This window comes from Anomalospiza imberbis, chromosome Z, assembly GCF_031753505.1.
Source record: "Anomalospiza imberbis isolate Cuckoo-Finch-1a 21T00152 chromosome Z, ASM3175350v1, whole genome shotgun sequence".
NCBI lineage: Eukaryota > Metazoa > Chordata > Aves > Passeriformes > Viduidae > Anomalospiza > Anomalospiza imberbis.
This window is the reverse complement of record NC_089721.1, coordinates 53,824,577-53,842,375: the sequence shown is the minus strand read 5'-3', so window position 1 is coordinate 53,842,375 and position 17,799 is coordinate 53,824,577. Positions and strand designations below refer to the sequence as shown.

General features: G+C 49.4%; 1 protein-coding gene across 3 annotated transcripts in view; it reads left to right on the top strand.

Annotated features, from left to right (window-relative positions):
• Positions 1-250: 250 nt before the first annotated feature.
• Positions 251-17,799, top strand: part of KIAA1958 (KIAA1958 ortholog) — a 63,707-nt gene continuing 46,158 nt past the window's right edge. The window contains exons 1-3 of one of the 3 annotated variants that reach the window (XM_068175891.1): positions 253-331; positions 2,305-2,490; positions 2,972-3,100. The gene's annotated coding sequence lies outside the window, so the exon portion shown is untranslated. Of the gene's footprint in view, positions 332-2,304; positions 2,491-2,971; positions 3,101-17,023; positions 17,163-17,799 lie in introns of those variants that run through there. The other 2 variants (XM_068175893.1, XM_068175892.1) reach the window with 2 other exon arrangements.

The window sequence follows — 17,799 nt, the reverse complement described above, 5'->3', positions numbered from 1 at the left end:
ACAGTGTTGCAGGGCTGCAAACTCCTGCAGGCGTGAGCAGGCTATAGAGGCCAAGGGCTGTCTGAACACTGTGCAGCTGTAACATCTTCCATGCCACCTGCTTTGCCAGGGTTGACATCCTGCAGAGATGGAAGTGATAGTGCTTTGCTAAGATTTTCAGGCCTGCTTTTCTTTCATTCTCCCTGCAGCCACTTGGCCCAAATGACCAACGTACGGCTTGGCTGCCATGGCTGCATACCCAGTCCGAAAGCCTCATGCCTGCGGTGTCCTCCATGGAAGTGAGTCATAGTGACTGTATGTAGAGAGCTGCCACTTTCACCTATGTTCACAGGTACCTGCAGGAGAAACACCTGGGCATCATGGTTCAGCCATCTTCCCCTTGAGTGTTTGTTTTGTTCATAGGTTTGTTTTTTTCTCTCTCTCTTTCCAGTATGTAATGGGGCAACTGACATGATGGGGCTTTTTGCTCTATCAGGAGGGTCAGTTTACCTCCTGTAAGGTTTTTTAGCATGAGGGGCAGAAAGCATTTGAACAGGTGCTGCAGAAGGTGGAAGGCTCGAGTGCTGGGTTTCAGCGGTGTTGCCGGTGTCTGTGCTGTAGCCCCGCAGCTCGCCCCGCCTCACTCCGGGTGCTGAGCAGGGGAGCACGGGTTTGCCGTGGGCTGAACATCCTTGCATCTGTGTTTGCAGTCTAGTGCTCTGCTTGCTACACTGCAGAAACTCCACGGTCCCGGGGGCAGGGGGAAGGACACCCCTCTGCTCTCCCAAATGCCCTTCCCTCCGATGGTGCAGCATTCACCCGGAGCTAGCTCCTGACCCCGCAGCTACTCGTAGGAGAACGTGGAGCGCCCTTCTTTTTCAGGAACTACTCCTTTAATGTTGGTATTTTGTCCGTGGGGCTTTTGGCTTCCGCAACGCCGCCGTGCCGCGTTGCAGCGACGCCTCCCCGGCTGTCCCCGCTGCCCCTGCGCTCAGCGCGCTCTGCCGGTGCCTCCCTCCGCCGGCTGCGCCTCCCTGCCAGCCCCCAGCCGGGCTGACCTGGCTGCACCCCGCGGAGGGCAGGAGGAAATGCAGCCGTGCGGAAGGAGGTGGCGAGCAAGGGCCTAGTGAGCGCTGTCAGCTGGGCCCTGAGTGTCCTGGCGACAGTGAGATGCTCTTTCAGGCTTGCAATCGGCTCTGAAAACACCATCGTGTGCAGAAATGTTTTAGGGTTTTTTCAGAATTGTTTTATGTCAAGTTGAAGGGCAACTAAGAATGCTGAACTGGTTTTATAGGAGTGTCAGAATAGGGATAAGGCCAGGGCAGAGGAAGCAAACTTGGAAGTGTTCCTTTCTGGTGGAAATACTCCTTGAGCAGTCACACTAGGACGGTTCTGCCAGGGACCGATGGTGTTAGTTCCTTGGGCTCCCAGTGCGGGTTATTCTGTAGGGACCCACAGAACAGAACCTAAGTATTTTTTGATACTGAAGACACCTAAGAGACTTTCAACAGCATTTTAAGGGGCTGTTCAACTTGGTTGGCTTTGTAAATTGCAAAAGTTTTCCTTTATTGGAAAATCTTTCCTTTATTGTTAAATGTGCATGTTCACTCTGGTAAAGTAAAAAAAAAAATGCTGATCAAGTTGATGTGTTTAAACAGAATTCTCTGTATTTTAAGTAGAATTCTCTGGATCTTTAAGCTCTGAGTCTTGAAGTAGAATTCGATGTCCCTGTCCCTTCCTTTGATCTCTGATCCAGATGGAAGTTGATGGTATCATTCTCCCCTTTAACCTTTCTTTTAAATGTAAAAAAATGCTAACAGGTGTGTTAAGCAGATGTTGCTCAATGTTTATGGAAAGCTTTTGTATTTTACGACCTGCCTGGTAATTGTCTGAGAAGATGACATCTCCTTTGACACTCAATCTGAAGTACTGCATGTCCTGAACTGAACTTTGCTTGAAACTGAGTAAGGGACATCTCCCCAAACGACCAGAAGGGACCACTAGAGACCCCCGAAGAGGTCTACACAGGTACAGTGACACGTACCGCATAAGGTTGCACAAATGAAGCAAGTATGCAGTAGGCAGGGGTAACTATGTCTTAGGCAGGTTTATGTAGATTTCAGTGTGTGAATTCTCTCACATTTTAATCCTCGGTCGGCTTTATTTGTGGAAAGTCTCTGCTTTGCATCTTGGGGATGCATCAGAGGGTTTCTAAACCCTTTGTCCATGTTTAGAGAGTTCTGAAAGTTGGCAACAAAAGCAGTAAATTGATTTACACTTTAGAAGCCTTGCAGAAGAATTAATTTATTGGAGGTGCTGCCCAAGCATTCAAAGAGGAGAAGAAATTAAGCAGATCCCAGCAGGAAGGAGCAGATGCAGCCAAGGCTAAGACAGAATCTGCTGTAGGCACGCCATCGGGTCCTGTTGCAGAGACGTTCCGTGTTATTCAAGGGGCAGTGACTGAAGAGTACGTGAGAAGTACTCAGGGCGTCTTTCAGTTTGAGCTATCTGGTAAGCCCATCGCTTGTGCAGCCTTGCCTAGCAAAAGGCACTGGGTGCTTTCAGACAGAAGCACTTTGGAAGCTGCTCGCGAAGCAGACCAGCTCCTCTTCAGTTCTGTGTGATGCTCCGCTGCAGGCCCGCTTGAGCTGCTGTCCCTTGTGCCACACATGGAGCCTCTGTCCCAGCGCTGCCGCCCCACACGGGGCTGGTGTGGCACAAGGGACAGGGCGCTCTCGGGGCCACGGCAGAAGCGCCAGCTGCCACCAGCTCTGTGAGCAAAGCCTCTGGGCTCTCCTGCCCGTGGCCCCAGCCCGTGGTGCTTGGGGCGTCACGGGGGACAAGAGGTGACTCCTTGCAGAGCACCCGGCAGCGTGCGGCTGCCACGGAACTGCTGCAAACGCACACGGCTGTGGCCGTCTGGAGGGGGCAACTGAGAGGGAGGGCGCAGCAATCCTTGCTGCCTTCTCACCTCGCTTCACTCTCTGTCCAGGCGACGGTGGAGGCACTTGGTATATTGACCTGAAGACCAAGGGTGGGAGCACTGGCTTCGGAAAGCCTCCTGTGACAGCTGATGTGGTTATGAGCATGTCGAGTGCCGACTTTGTGAAGATGTTCACAGGTGAGGGACAAAGGCCTTTGTCAAGGGACGCAGAACAGCCTCTGCTGACAGGGGAGTAGAGCAGCTTCTCGCTTTGTGATCTGGGATTGGAGGAGCTTTCAGCTTTTTGTGGCTTAAGGGAGAGTGCAGGCAAGAACTGCTTGGATTTTTCTGCACTCCTGCATCCTGTGAACAGGAAGAGTGCAAAAGGTTACACTGCTTTTATTAACCAGGTACTGACATTTTAGCAGCCAGTGTATCTTCAGAAAGAATCCAGTCAATGTTGTGCTCTGTGCATATCTGAGCAGCGTTTCCTAAATGTGCACTGCTTGTACCAGGAGGACTTGGTAGGAAAGTAACCTGATATGTTTAATCTCCCCTGAGAGATTGGAGCCATATGGTCTTTTCTCAGTTAAATCAGTCCTAATCTAATACTTTCATTAAGTAACAGGATACAACATCTGATGTAATTTGCTCCCTTTACAGAATGTTTTCTCATTCCAGAAAACATATTTACTGATTAGGTAGTGTTGGACAGGAGGCAATGTCAGAACTTTCTTAATGTTAAATTGCTACACTTCATTGTAAGTATGATTTCTACAAGTATCACTATTCAAAACAGCTCCAAACCTTTCTTAACACACTTCAAAATGGAGTCAGAAGAGAACAGATTAATAATGAAAAAAAAAGTTATCCATTAAATTAATCATTGTAATCAAGTCCTCAGAAATGTTTTTACAGATGGACTGGAAAAATAAATTTTACTTCAATTAATCAGCCTCCTCCTTTACAGCAAATGCTTCAATATTGTGAAATATAGATAGATAAAGATATATGGAAATCATTTGTTAGATTCAGATATTGGAAGTATATGACATTTAATCACAGATTGTGATTTAACATTTTTACCATGTGGATAAAACGATGAAGTGTATTCCAAAGCAGAATTTCTAAAGCACTCAAAAATCTTACTCTAGGGATATTACTTTTTCCAGTTCACAGCCTATATCCAGACTGTTTTAATTTTCTGATGGTCCTGTTTCTTCATTTTACATAAGCTAAAGCCATTCATGGCTTTCATGCCAGAAAATTGTAGTATTAAATGTGATATGATGCTAACATTGAATCTAGAAAAGATGCTGCTATAGTTAAATTTTGAACGCTAGCAGAATACTGGTCTTATGTAACTACAAAGCTATTTTAAAGCACCAGTCCTCATTTTTTGCTGATGCAGACCAGCATTTTGTAGGTCAAGATCAATGGATTTTGTAATTGCTACAGAAGTCACAACTCAGGTTGATTATAATACCCAACATCAAACATAGCTTTTTAAAATAACTTCCTGTAAAACTTAAAAGAACAATTATATCCTAAAATTCTAATGTTTCAATAACAGCTTTTTAAATTTTCACTTTTTTTTTCTGACTGCAAACTCTCCTGTGTCACTGTGAGATGCAAACCTAACAGTTTATTTCTTATCATGTTTTCTTATCTTTAAATTACCTGATGTCTAAGGAGATATGAATTATTTTCCCATGATTAGGGGATACACAGCATGTTTCCAGTGTACTGTAAGAGCTGAAGTCAGCACTAACTTTTCCTCTGACTGGGAGACAAACAGTATTTTTCTGCCCTGTACTGGTTTCACAAAGCTTTATGAATTGGCCATCCCTATCAGATGTTATTTAAAAAACATCTCTGACAATCTTGAACTATTGAAAAAATCTGCTGTGCACTGTTAGAACAAGACCTAACATGGATGCTGTAGTAAAAGAATTATTGCAGATATTTGCCTTCTGCAAAGGATTTTTACATGAGGTCAAAGTGTGTTTCTTTTTACTCTATTACCCACTTCACAGATTTTGAGGCCCATAAAAATAAAGTGACTAAAAAAATTGTGACTGTTTTGCTACTGTGAGTAACTGGAGAGAAAGGTACAGTTTTTTTGGGTGATGATAAATGAAGAGAATGGCTCCAAGATGTGCATGAGAGAGACACGATCTGCTGGCTGCTGACCCTAGTGAGCAGGACTGATGGCTCGTCGTACTGCGAAGGAAATATGACCCTCACGTGCTGAAGGGCTCTGTTTACACTTTTTCCCTTCCACCTGTTGAGCAGTTCCAGGTCCTCCGCCGGAGTTTGGAGCAGCCGGTGCCAGCAGAGGGAGCAGGCAGCACACCGGAGCGGGGCTGCCTTGGAGACCTCGCAGCACCCGGGCGCTGCCAAGCCTGCCCTGCTGCCCGGCCTGCGGCAGACTTGGTTAGGAGCTAGACTCGCCAAAGTGCACCAAGATCTTTTTCTGCTTAAAGCACGGGTTAAATGTGGGATAGGGCGAGATAAGCAAGTTTGCAATGCCTTAAAAATCTGTGTCTGTGCCTTGCAGCCTCTTACCTTCCTTCCCTCATTCCTGGTATTAAGTCTCTGCTCCAGAGCAGGAATGAGAGAAGGTGCGTACTTCTAGATGACAGAGCACCAGAACTTGTCATATTTATTTAAACCACTGAAATAATCAGTGAGAGTAATATTTTGGGGAGAGACTTGGTTTGGAAGAGTGTTAGCCTGAATGCTTAAAATTTGACAAAAATCAAACCCAGCAAATCTTCATGTAATATCATATAATGTCCATGTAATCCATATAGTCTATACAATGGTGTCTTGTTAATCTTAGTTCTATGCATCATTCTGTCCTAGAATAAGATGGTGCTTTGTATAGCAAAGTTAAGCTCTAATTAACTAAATATAACTAGCTCAAGCATTAATACATAGAGTCAGTATTTTTACTGTGGTGGCTTGTAGCTCTGCTTCCCACCATTTCTATCAGGGGCTGAGAATAAGACTTTGTCAACTGTCTGGGGACAGTATCATCACACCTCTTGAGACAGGTTTACCTGCACAGAATTTTATCAGTGGGGTCCACACTTCAACTTGAAGTTACTATATGGGAAAAAGAATAGAAAAAAAAGGAAGTGCCTGACAAGTAGCCAGCCAAGAAATGTGGGCCCCAGAAAAGTGACCTTTCCAGAGTCAGCAAGCAGTGAAGATGAGGAAAGTGACTATAATTATTGTTGTCAGGCTTTCTTCTCTGTCAACTCTGTCCTTGGCATTAGGAGACAGCCAAGCTACCTCTTGGTTGTTCTTGTGTATGATGCTGTCAGTGCTGACAGGATCACATTTAAGCAGACGCAGGTGGTGTCAGTCACTCCACTTTGTGCATATTTATGACTGGTAATGTTTACAGGTTATTTACATGATTATTATCTACTTTTCTATTTGCTAACTCTTGCTTTTCCCCTTAATACAAATTAAAGTTACAAAACAGATAGGAAACACAAGGGGAAGAAAGATGAGATTCTTGGACTATGAGCAATTGCTTTCTATGAGAATCTACTGAGATTTGCAAGTGGAAGGTCAAGACAACAGCTTAGGAAGGAGAAGGGAGAGACTGACAGCCTTGGGTCGAAGGCTGCAGGGCTGCAAGTGATAGTTGTGCCCTGAAGGGTGCATAGAAGGCACTTGGCATTGCAGAGGTGACATCACCTATGCATGTCTGTGTGCAGCAGTTGATATGTCCACCTTTTGCTACTCAGTGCTAAAAGACAGCTTATGCAATGAAATTGTGATCACAAGGTTGGACCGGGAAGCCTGCACTTTAGAATCTAACAACCAAGGAGGCAGAAAAGTGTACACACTAATTTCGCATGGCATGGTTGAACTCAAGCTTTATGCTTACCTCACTAGAAAGTGAAGCAAGGAAGGAAAAGTGGGTTCTATCAAGTTCTTAAATGTGAGCAGTAATTTTGAGCTCATTTACCTGTTCCCACTTTCTCACACTTATAGGAGCCACATGGCATGAGCAACAACTCTGAAAGCAGACCTTTTCACCAATGGTTAAAGTTTTAGCAGGGTGGGGGATAAGTACAACAGCATTATCTTCAATCACGGTCTTTGTCACAACTTTGATTGTGAGTTTGTGTGAGATGTAGTATTGGGTGAACAAATAACACTAAATCAGCGTGATGGATTTTTTTTTCACCAAGAAACATATTTCATACTATTCATAATATTTTCTCCAGAAGGATGTTGTCAGCTATTTCTTTATACATAGCTTACTATTTCTACTAAACAACTGAATATGATAGAGGGGAATTTTGAGATCCAGACTTTACTGTAAAAGCAGTGTCTGGGTCACATCTATTCACTGAAACAGGAATCTCAAACTTTGAAATTTACCAGGCCAAAAAGGGAGGGAAGAAAATAATACCATGTTTGCCTCAACCCAGAAACCTTGGGAGGAAACACTGGCTCAGTTAGTTTTTTTTTTTTTTTTTTGGTTTTTTTTTTGTTTGTTTGTTTTTTTTTTTCCAGAGGAATAAATGCTTCTGTGACAGTGACAGTCAGATATCTTAAGTAAATAATGCCCCATATTCATATTTACAACCTTCTCTGCTGTTATTTTCTTCTCTTTGAAGAAAAGGAGATTCTCCCAAAGACACAATATATGAGACTCTGTTGTCAGCTTGCTACAGGTGGGCAACTGCATGAAAGGCTGGAAATAACCCCAGGATTTCTGTGGTAGAGCCACAGCTCAGCTCCCACATGATTCCAGTTCTGTCATTGCAAAGATTTCCCCACCTCCATCTTCTTGTGTTTGCACTGTGAGCTCCTTAAGGCACCCTTTAAAAAGGAGTTCTGCCCTCACAGCCCAGTGCAGAGGGGACCAGAAATGGATGCACTGCGGGTCTGCTACAGCCTTCATATGCTGTTTGCAGAGAGCCACCCCCTTTTGCGAGCCCAGGAACTCACAGCTAGCAGTGTGAGTGGGTGAAGAGCATGATCCAGTTATGTTTTAAATCCACTCTCTGTGTTTTAAAGGTAAATATTAGGTAATAACTTGAGGCCACAGGCTGGAGATCAAAGCATCATGGTTTCTTGGACAGAAAAATCCCAATGTCCTTATCCTATATAGAGAAATTACACACTGTACCTTCAGACAAATCTCCCTCATATAATTAGCACACACTTGTAGTGCCAAGTCTCCTGCTTGCTTTCAAGTGGGTTTCTTGTTGAGCTGTTATTACACACCTTTTCCATACTAATTATTTGGACTTCTTTTTAAATTGCTCTTCTTTACCTGTATATTTCACCCAAGAGCTGACACTCACCTGCTGTTGCCATAGATATATCATGTTCCACAAAAACCTGCAGGAATTTAATACAAAACAGAGTTATATGGTCACAACTCTGAATACACACAGACTGGATTCCCAAGGGTGTTTCAAGCCTTGTGAAACAGTATAGAATTTCCAAAGGCACCTTCTAGACTGATCTTCATATACATTTTCTGTGTTAGCACTAGCACATTTTCTGTGTTAGTTTGAGCCTAGTAACAAAACTAACAAAGGGAGGACCAGCAGAAAGTTAATTCTGCTCTGATATGCTTGGATGTAAATATGAAGTATCCTTGTGATGTCTGCACTGCTTTCTTCAGCATCATGCACATGTGAAGGAAAGGTGGCTGCCTAACATGACAATCTGAGGTTCTCAGTGGAGAAAATTAACAGGTTTTCTTCTGTCAGTTTGTTAGCTGCCCCAGACAAGGTATGAAAAATTGAGAAGTGACCTAAAAGCTGGGTGTTTTTACTTGGCATTACCATGTATCTAAGCTTTCATAAGCTGTTATTTGCTTTGCATTTAATCAATCACAATCTAACTCACTTTGATCATAACAAATCAAGTGACTGTGAGTTGGGTGGTCTTTAGTACTGGTACTTACTCTCCCACGTTCCTTCAGGATCTCCAAAGGAAAATGAGCATCCCCTCATATGTGCTATAGGCTGGGTGTTGAACATCCAAAGGGAATTTGAGAAGGGTAGGAGTTTTCTGGTAATCAGTGATTACTGGAAAAAGACAAAACATTTACAGTGCACTGTGATGGCTGAATCCCTTCTCCTCTGGTTGTCCCACACAACCTTCTACTTCAGAAACAAGCTCAGGACACTCCTTGCCTGGTCACCCCTTTTAATTCAGGCTGGTGTTACCTACATGACCAGAAAGATGCCTGCTCATGCACCTGTGTAAGTCTGCCCTGCCCTGGTCGGGCAGAGCAGTATTTGGAACACCTATCCTAGCAATTGAGAAGAGGGATTGCCAGCAGTCCAGGCAGCTGGAGCAGAAGACCACTCAAGCTTTCCTGTTTGAATCAGGCTCCTTGAAGGCTTGCATCCCGTTAGTGTCCCAGAATGAAGAATGCCTTCCTCTCTTGTGGATCCTTGTACAGCCCTTCTTTCTGACCTATGGAACAGGGATGTGGGGTCAGTGTTAAAAGCAGAATTAAAAGTGTGAAATACTGCTCAGCAGGGTGCAGCTAGATGCTGTCATGAATGACCAACAGAACTGAAGGGCCATGGTCTACTAAAATTGAGTTTGTTCTGAAATCTTCTCCAAAAGTGACAAAATCTTAGATCATCATGTAGTGCCCCCCACAGGTAATTTTTGGACTGGCAGGTAGGTGAAGGGCAAATAAACCAGCAGTGCTTTGCTTTGAAATATTGTGTGTATTTAATTACAGATGTTCCAGGAATGCAGATATGAAACTTCACAGATTCTGCTTTAAAAACCTTTCCTTACCTAAGGAGAAGCTGTGAGGTGTGAGGGAGAAGTTGCTTGCTTGATCTTCCTCTTTAAGGACCACTCTTAAACAAATGGATCATATTCTGATACTGCTTTGCCTTGCCTTAGTAAATGAATTTGGTTTTCAAACATTATAGTTCCAGTGTTTTGTACAGGAAACCTACAAAACACCTCAAAACAACCCCATAGACAGGCAACTTATTCACTTCCATATTTATTTGCAATTTTCCAAGGAGCTTCCCAATGGCAGCATACCAGTTTAGTGCCAGAAAGCTGGAGTCCAAAGAGGTGCTTAATGGCTTTAATTCTGACCCTGCCTACACCAGTGCAGCTCTGCTACATTGCTACTGAAAACACAGGGATACAAAGCCCTCTGCACAGTCATGAGAGAAGGATTTCTTATTTACTAACCACCAGTATCTCAGGTGTGTGTTGTAATACCCCAGCTCCACTTGTCACACTTGTCACACCAGTTCTTGCGAGTCAGACCATTTGACTTCCTGTAGTCATGGAGAAAACTGCCACCCACCTTCTGTCATTTACCTTGAGTCCTCATAGCTGGGTGTTTGTAAGCTGCACTGCCCCACAGACCCACCTGTTGCTCTGCCCTTCAAGAACACTGATGTCCCACGAGAGAACCAGCCCATTAATACTGACTTGCAGATGCCTGTTTCTCACTAAGCCTTTTCACCCAGAGAAGTGTGTCATCCAGGTGGGTCTAGTTCATGCTTAATTCTGTGAGAGGGGACTGCAGTATTCCAGACTGACACACAGGCTTTTGGGGTGGGAAGCTGGCTCTCCAGATTTTTGGTGCTCATTCCTTTGCAACAGATGTTGAGGTAGAGGAAGTTTCAGTGAAGAAACAGCTGTCTGCCTGCATGTTGGAAGGCTGCCTGAAGCAGGCTTCCCTCACAATGTTACAGAGGAGGAAGAGGTGGTGTGGGACACCACAAGGCTTGGCCAGGCACTGAGCTCTTCTAGGACTTTCTGGGACCTTACAGATACTACTCTCTCCATGCTCCAGCTAACTGATGGAGTAAAGTCTTGCTTGGGTCATGACAAATGAAATCTAGAAAGGAAGATGAATCTTTTAACTCATAGTGCTTTTTCAGGGGCTGCCTTTTTCAGGAAGATACTGGTTGTGCCAGGAATTTTTCCTTACTCAAAAGTGATTCTGCTGAATTTTTTGCACAGCAGGAGCTAGTTTGGTTGGGCACATGTTCCTCTGAGAAACATTCATTTAAAAACTAGTTCGTGATCTGCATTTGGCTGGTTCCAGCCATGATGAGCAGCCCTTGGAGCAGACAGCTAATAGCAGTTTGTGGGGAACTGCTGCTGCAAAAAAAGCCTCATGTGGCAGTGGCCTAATCCTGCCCTTCTTCCTGTGACACAGTCAGTTCTGATTTCAAACCTACAGCTGGTAAAACAGACCATTCTTGGCCTTTCTCATTTTTCATTCTCATCCCAGCTACTCTAGTGGTAGCTCCTTAGTGTATGGCCAGCTTTCTGCTAAAATCAGAAGTATTTTCTGATTGTATCTGTCTTCCTCCCAGCCTGTTCATCACCTCCCAGGCCAGCTTTCCTCCTGCTGTGAGAGCTGGGGGGTTTCATATGGAGTGGTGTTTCACCTTTGAGTTTAAGCTGGCAAAGCTTCTGGCACCAGTCAGGCTCATGACTGATGGTAGGGGCTGAGGGAGAGTCTGTGTGGGTGCTGGCACATCCTGCTCAGCTGGGCAGGAAAGAGCAAGCATGGCCAGGGCACAGACTGCAGGGGTGTGACTCAGCTTCCTTGCTGCCTGAATCAACCAAAGGGCAGAGTTGGACAGCAGAAACAAGCGACTCAGCAGAATCCAGCTCACCTGTCAGTCCTGAACTAAAGGGGAACTGGCCCAGACTGAGTCAGTGCACATCTTATCTTGTGGAGGACATACCTGGGAAAAGCCAAGCTTTGCTCTGTTCCTGCTTGACCAATGTGGTGCTGGAGGGATGCTGAAGAAGCTGAGCAGTTCACAGCAAAGCCATGTGGTCACTTGGTATTTGCACGTTTTCTGTGAGATAGTATCATCTCTGCTGTGATGTCGCTGTCACTTGCCAGCACCTTTGGGCCTCTCTTCAAGCAGACAGTCAGATGTTCCCAAACAGGAGGACGGTGATTCCTTTCCCTCTTCTTTGGCAGCTTGTACACCCTATTTCACAGACAGTGTTTCTCTGCAGAAGGATCAATTCTTGTGGGACTTGGGATGCTTTTGCTTTTGCCCATTGTTTTTGGTCTGCTGGTGGCACGAGTGTTAATGGGATGGTAGGCTGCTCGGGAGTACTGGAGGGGAGAGCATGAGCTTCCACTGAGCACCATGAGCCCTAGCTTTCCTGGCACTGGCACCTGGAGTGAAACAATTCACCCTTGCCCCACAGAGTGCTATGGCTGATGAAGGGTCACAGCACATGCATGGGTTAGTGAGTTGCCAGAGGTCACAGAATAGAATCCATGCTAGTTCTGGGATAAGGATGTGATACACCTTCTTCCTCCGCCCACTGCATTAATGACAGGACCCTGCTGCCTTACCTGGACATGTGGACCATCTGTGGAGAGATGCTCAGCACCTCCCACAGGTGTCCACACCAACCAAATCAGATGTCTGCCTGGTTGTGTTTTATTCCAAGTGAGGAGTAGGACGAGAAATGGCCAGCAATAACTCTTCACCACAGTCTCTTAGCTTTGCAGAGGCAGGACAGTCTGTCTGTCTGCCCTGCAGCAGCCAGCACAGTCCTGTTGGGTCAATACCAGCAGCTTTCTTTCCTGGAGAAAAACCTTGTTTTCTTGCTTGGGAACATCAGTGCACACAATCGCTGCCCTCTCAGTGCAATTACTAACACAGGCAGTGAGCTAAAACGAGCTCATCCAGAGCTGCAATTCTGTGCTGAAGTGCTGGTTACACTGTTCTTGGCTTAGCTGAGCTCTTTGATGGAGCATATGATGTGACCTGTGGCTGTTCCTAACAATGGAGAAGTGAAGAAGGAGAAGAAAGAGGTGGGGGAGAAGGTGAAAGGAGAAGGGAGGCTTGTAGGCTACTTTGTCCTGTGGCCACTGAAGAGCATGAGAGAAGTAGAGAAGAACAAAGAACAAGAATGCAAAGGAGTGATCAAGACTGAAGACCAACAGTGAAGAGCAAGCCCCTTGTGCTTCCTGACTACAGATGATATGCTTGATTATAGGGCTCCCAGGGAGGAGGAGCATTTGTTTGGAAGGCAGTCCTCCTCTTCAGGAATTCCTTATTGTTGTTTGTGAAAGTGTACCTATTTGGTATTGAAAAGACAGCTCAGCAGCCCCATCTCAGAGGCAAACAGGGCACTGGCTTCACCCAATACAACCCATACTGCCTCTGAGGTTTGTTTTACTGCCATGAGGTTTGTTTGATGGCCTGTATGGTACTCTGGGGACATATTCCTGAAAATCAGACCATTCCTGTCCCTGGAAGGATTTTGTGGGGACAGCAGAATCCAGAAAAGTTGTGGTCTTTTTCTTAATGTTGCCAGTGCTTTGATTACAGATCCTTGCCTTAAAAGCAAGATGTGAAAGCAGGGTGTCACATATTTGATCATGATGGATGGAGGCAGATTCTCCCTTCACTCACTGGAATAATTACTCCTTCTGTTAGGGTTCTTCATCTTTAGGAGTCTGCAACTGAAATCTTGATTACTTAAGTACTATATACCTCTGCTGGTTGCAGAACCATGACCATGACACCCTACTGAAAATAACAATAGGAGAAAGGATGGCAATCTTCCCTAGGCAAGGCTAATGCTGCTACCAAATTCCCCTGCCGCCTCACAGACAAATCCAGAAAGAGCATTACTTTTGGCATGAATACACTTCCAGATTGGCTCCATTATACTCTTGTGTAAGCATTGTTGTTATCGTAGCTAGTAGCATGTGTTAGCCCATTCAAGTTTTGCAAATGTTGGCATAAGGAAGATGAGGAAAGGAAACCTCTGGGCCATGAAGGAGACGGCTTAGAAAGCTGATAGCCAGGCCTGTCTCCTTCTGGACTGATGCAGGGTAAAAAAAACCAACTGAGGAGATGAGCAAAGTTTGCTTTAGCATGTGCCTTGCTTATTGTGGGAGAACCAACACCTAGAGAAAATGTTGCAAGCACATAGTGAGCCCTCCTGTGATTAATTGCAGAAAAATCCCAATATAAGCAATGTTGCTGATAGGGTCTTTAGTTGCAAGCAAATTAAGAAAGTTGGCAAAACACATAAATTGCAGTTTTTACTGTCTTACACACAGGCACAGCATGTGTGCAGAAACCATGCGTGTGTATATAGTCCACATAAAATTCAAACGTCGTAGCAGATACCTATTTTTAAAAAAGTAACAGTAAATAGTATGTTTCTGTACCTGCACAAAACAACAGAGTAGCAGCTGTTTGGACACACCCACTTTGAGTGGGTGAGGTGCTGCAAATCAGGAGACCTCCACCAGAATAACGAGAATTACATTATTTTATGTCAGCTGAGAACGTGATCCTGAGCATGACGTCCCCGTTGCACACGCATGCATCTCCTTGTTTTCACTCCTGCCAACGGTACTGCAGGGAATGCAGCTCCTCGTTGCCTGTTTCAATGCAGAGGGGCACGGTGACCCCCTCTCAGCCCCCCTTAGCCCCCCGGGAGGGACAGGTGTCCCTTGGGTGTCCCTCAAGGTACTGTGCTGTGCCCAGCCTCAGGCTGCGCCGCCCGACGCGGTGCATGTGCGGTGTGCCATGGCACACAGCCCGCGCTGCTGTGCGGTGCTGTGCGTGTGCGGTGTGCCATAGCACACAGCCCGCGCTGCTGTGCGGTGCTGTGCGTGTGCGGTGTGCCATGGCACACAGCCTGCGCTGCTGTGCGTGTGCGGTGTGCCATGGCACACAGCCTGCGCTGCTGTGCGTGTGCGGTGTGCCATGGCACACAGCCTGCGCTGCTGTGCGTGTGCGGTGTGCCATAGCACACTGCCCGTGCTGCTGCGCGGTGCTGTGCGTGTGCGGTGTGCCATAGCACACAGCCCGCGCTGCTGTGCGGTGCTGTGCGTGTGCGGTGTGCCATGGCACACTGCCCGCGCTGCTGTGCGTGTGCGGTGTGCCATGGCACACTGCCCGCGCTGCTGTGCGGTGCTGTGCGTGTGCGGTGTGCCATGGCACACAGCCTGCGCTGCTGTGCGTGTGCGGTGTGCCATGGCACACAGCCTGCGCTGCTGTGCGTGTGCGGTGTGCCATGGCACACTGCCCGCGCTGCTGTGCGGTGCTGTGCGTGTGCGGTGTGCCATGGCACACAGCCTGCGCTGCTGTGCGTGTGCGGTGTGCCATGGCACACAGCCTGCGCTGCTGTGCGTGTGCGGTGTGCCATAGCACACTGCCCGCGCTGCTGTGCGGTGCTGTGCGTGTGCGGTGTGCCATGGCACACAGCCTGCGCTGCTGTGCGTGTGCGGTGTGCCATGGCACACAGCCTGCGCTGCTGTGCGTGTGCGGTGTGCCATAGCACACTGCCCGCGCTGCTGTGCGGTGCTGTGCGTGTGCGGTGTGCCATAGCACACAGCCCGCGCTACTGTGCGGTGCTGTGCGTGTGCGGTGTGCCATGGCACACAGCCTGCGCTGCTGTGCGTGTGCGGTGTGCCATGGCACACTGCCCGCGCTGCTGTGCGGTGCTGTGCGTGTGCGGTGTGCCATGGCACACAGCCCGCGCTACTGTGCGGTGCTGTGCGTGTGCGGTGTGCCATGGCACACAGCCTGCGCTGCTGTGCGTGTGCGGTGTGCCATGGCACACTGCCCGCGCTGCTGTGCGGTGCTGTGCGTGTGCGGTGTGCCATGGCACACAGCCTGCGCTGCTGTGCGTGTGCGGTGTGCCATGGCACACAGCCTGCGCTGCTGTGCGTGTGCGGTGTGCCATAGCACACTGCCCGTGCTGCTGCGCGGTGCTGTGCGTGTGCGGTGTGCCATAGCACACAGCCCGCGCTGCTGTGCGGTGCTGTGCGTGTGCGGTGTGCCATGGCACACAGCCTGCGCTGCTGTGCGTGTGCGGTGTGCCATGGCACACAGCCTGCGCTGCTGTGCGTGTGCGGTGTGCCATGGCACACTGCCCGCGCTGCTGTGCGGTGCTGTGCGTGTGCGGTGTGCCATGGCACACAGCCTGCGCTGCTGTGCGTGTGCGGTGTGCCATGGCACACAGCCTGCGCTGCTGTGCGTGTGCGGTGTGCCATAGCACACTGCCCGCGCTGCTGTGCGGTGCTGTGCGTGTGCGGTGTGCCATAGCACACAGCCCGCGCTACTGTGCGGTGCTGTGCGTGTGCGGTGTGCCATGGCACACAGCCTGCGCTGCTGTGCGTGTGCGGTGTGCCATGGCACACAGCCTGCGCTGCTGTGCGTGTGCGGTGTGCCATAGCACACTGCCCGCGCTGCTGTGCGGTGCTGTGCGTGTGCGGTGTGCCATGGCACACAGCCTGCGCTGCTGTGCGTGTGCGGTGTGCCATGGCACACAGCCTGCGCTGCTGTGCGTGTGCGGTGTGCCATAGCACACTGCCCGCGCTGCTGTGCGGTGCTGTGCGTGTGCGGTGTGCCATAGCACACAGCCCGCGCTACTGTGCGGTGCTGTGCGTGTGCGGTGTGCCATGGCACACAGCCTGCGCTGCTGTGCGTGTGCGGTGTGCCATGGCACACTGCCCGCGCTGCTGTGCGGTGCTGTGCGTGTGCGGTGTGCCATGGCACACAGCCTGCGCTGCTGTGCGTGTGCGGTGTGCCATGGCACACAGCCTGCGCTGCTGTGCGTGTGCGGTGTGCCATAGCACACTGCCCGCGCTGCTGTGCGGTGCTGTGCGTGTGCGGTGTGCCATAGCACACAGCCCGCGCTACTGTGCGGTGCTGTGCGTGTGCGGTGTGCCATGGCACACAGCCTGCGCTGCTGTGCGTGTGCGGTGTGCCATGGCACACTGCCCGCGCTGCTGTGCGGTGCTGTGCGTGTGCGGTGTGCCATGGCACACAGCCTGCGCTGCTGTGCGTGTGCGGTGTGCCATGGCACACTGCCCGCGCTGCTGTGCGGTGCTGTGCGTGTGCGGTGTGCCATGGCACTCAGCCTGCGCTGCTGTGCGTGTGCGGTGTGCCATGGCACACAGCCTGCGCTGCGCTGCCAGTCCGGGCCGGTGTGCGGGTGTGCCATTGCACACTTCCTGCGGTGCGGGGGACCGGGCGCCGGTTTCCGGTGGCTGACAGGAGTCGGAGCCCGCCGCTGCCTCCTCCGGCGCGGAGTACCACACGCCCCCACACACACCGCGGGGAGGAGGAGGAGGAGGAGGAAGAGGGCGGAGGGAGCAGAGCAGCCCCCCCGCCTCATCCCCCGAGCGATATCGCCCTCATCCCCCCATGCAATACGGGCGATATAGCACGGCTCCCCGCCCTGCGCTCCCACGGACAGGCACCTGCAGGTACGTGACCCGCCCGGCCGCACCGTGTGTGTGGATGCGTGTGCGGGGGGTGTGTGTGTGTGCATCCAGCGCTGCCCGCCGCGGGGGCGGGCGATACTCCCGTGTCTGTCTCGCTTTCTCTTTGTGCGCGGCCAAGGGCTCTCTTGGAAGCTTCGCCGGGCACAGGCAGGGGTCCCCCGGCCTTGTTGCGGAGCGCTGTGCAGTGGCACGGCTCGGTGTGCCTCCTCGGGCTGCACGGGACGTGCCGATGAAGGACAGGGGGAGGCGGCGGTGCTTGAGGGGTCGCGGTTTGTCACAACATACGGAGTGGAGTGGAGCCCCTCGCCCCGCCTGGCATCCTCTTGCAGAAAGAAAAGTGACCCTTACAGCCCCCGCCCCCCTCCCACCCTCAGCTCCCGGCTGAAATAGAGGTGGGCAGGCGCAGGGGGCTGTGGTTTAGGGCCCCAGGGGTCTGCCGACTACAACGAGAACGGGGCCGGAGGCCAAGAGCCTGGCGGTGTAGTTTGGTCCCACGTGAGGTTCGAGGCCCCTGGCACCTCCCGCAGGGAAGCTCCGAGGGCTCCCTCTGATCCCCAGCCCAAGCAGGCAGTGGGGTGAGCCCTGGGAAGGGCAGCTCCACACTAAATTGGCTTGCTAC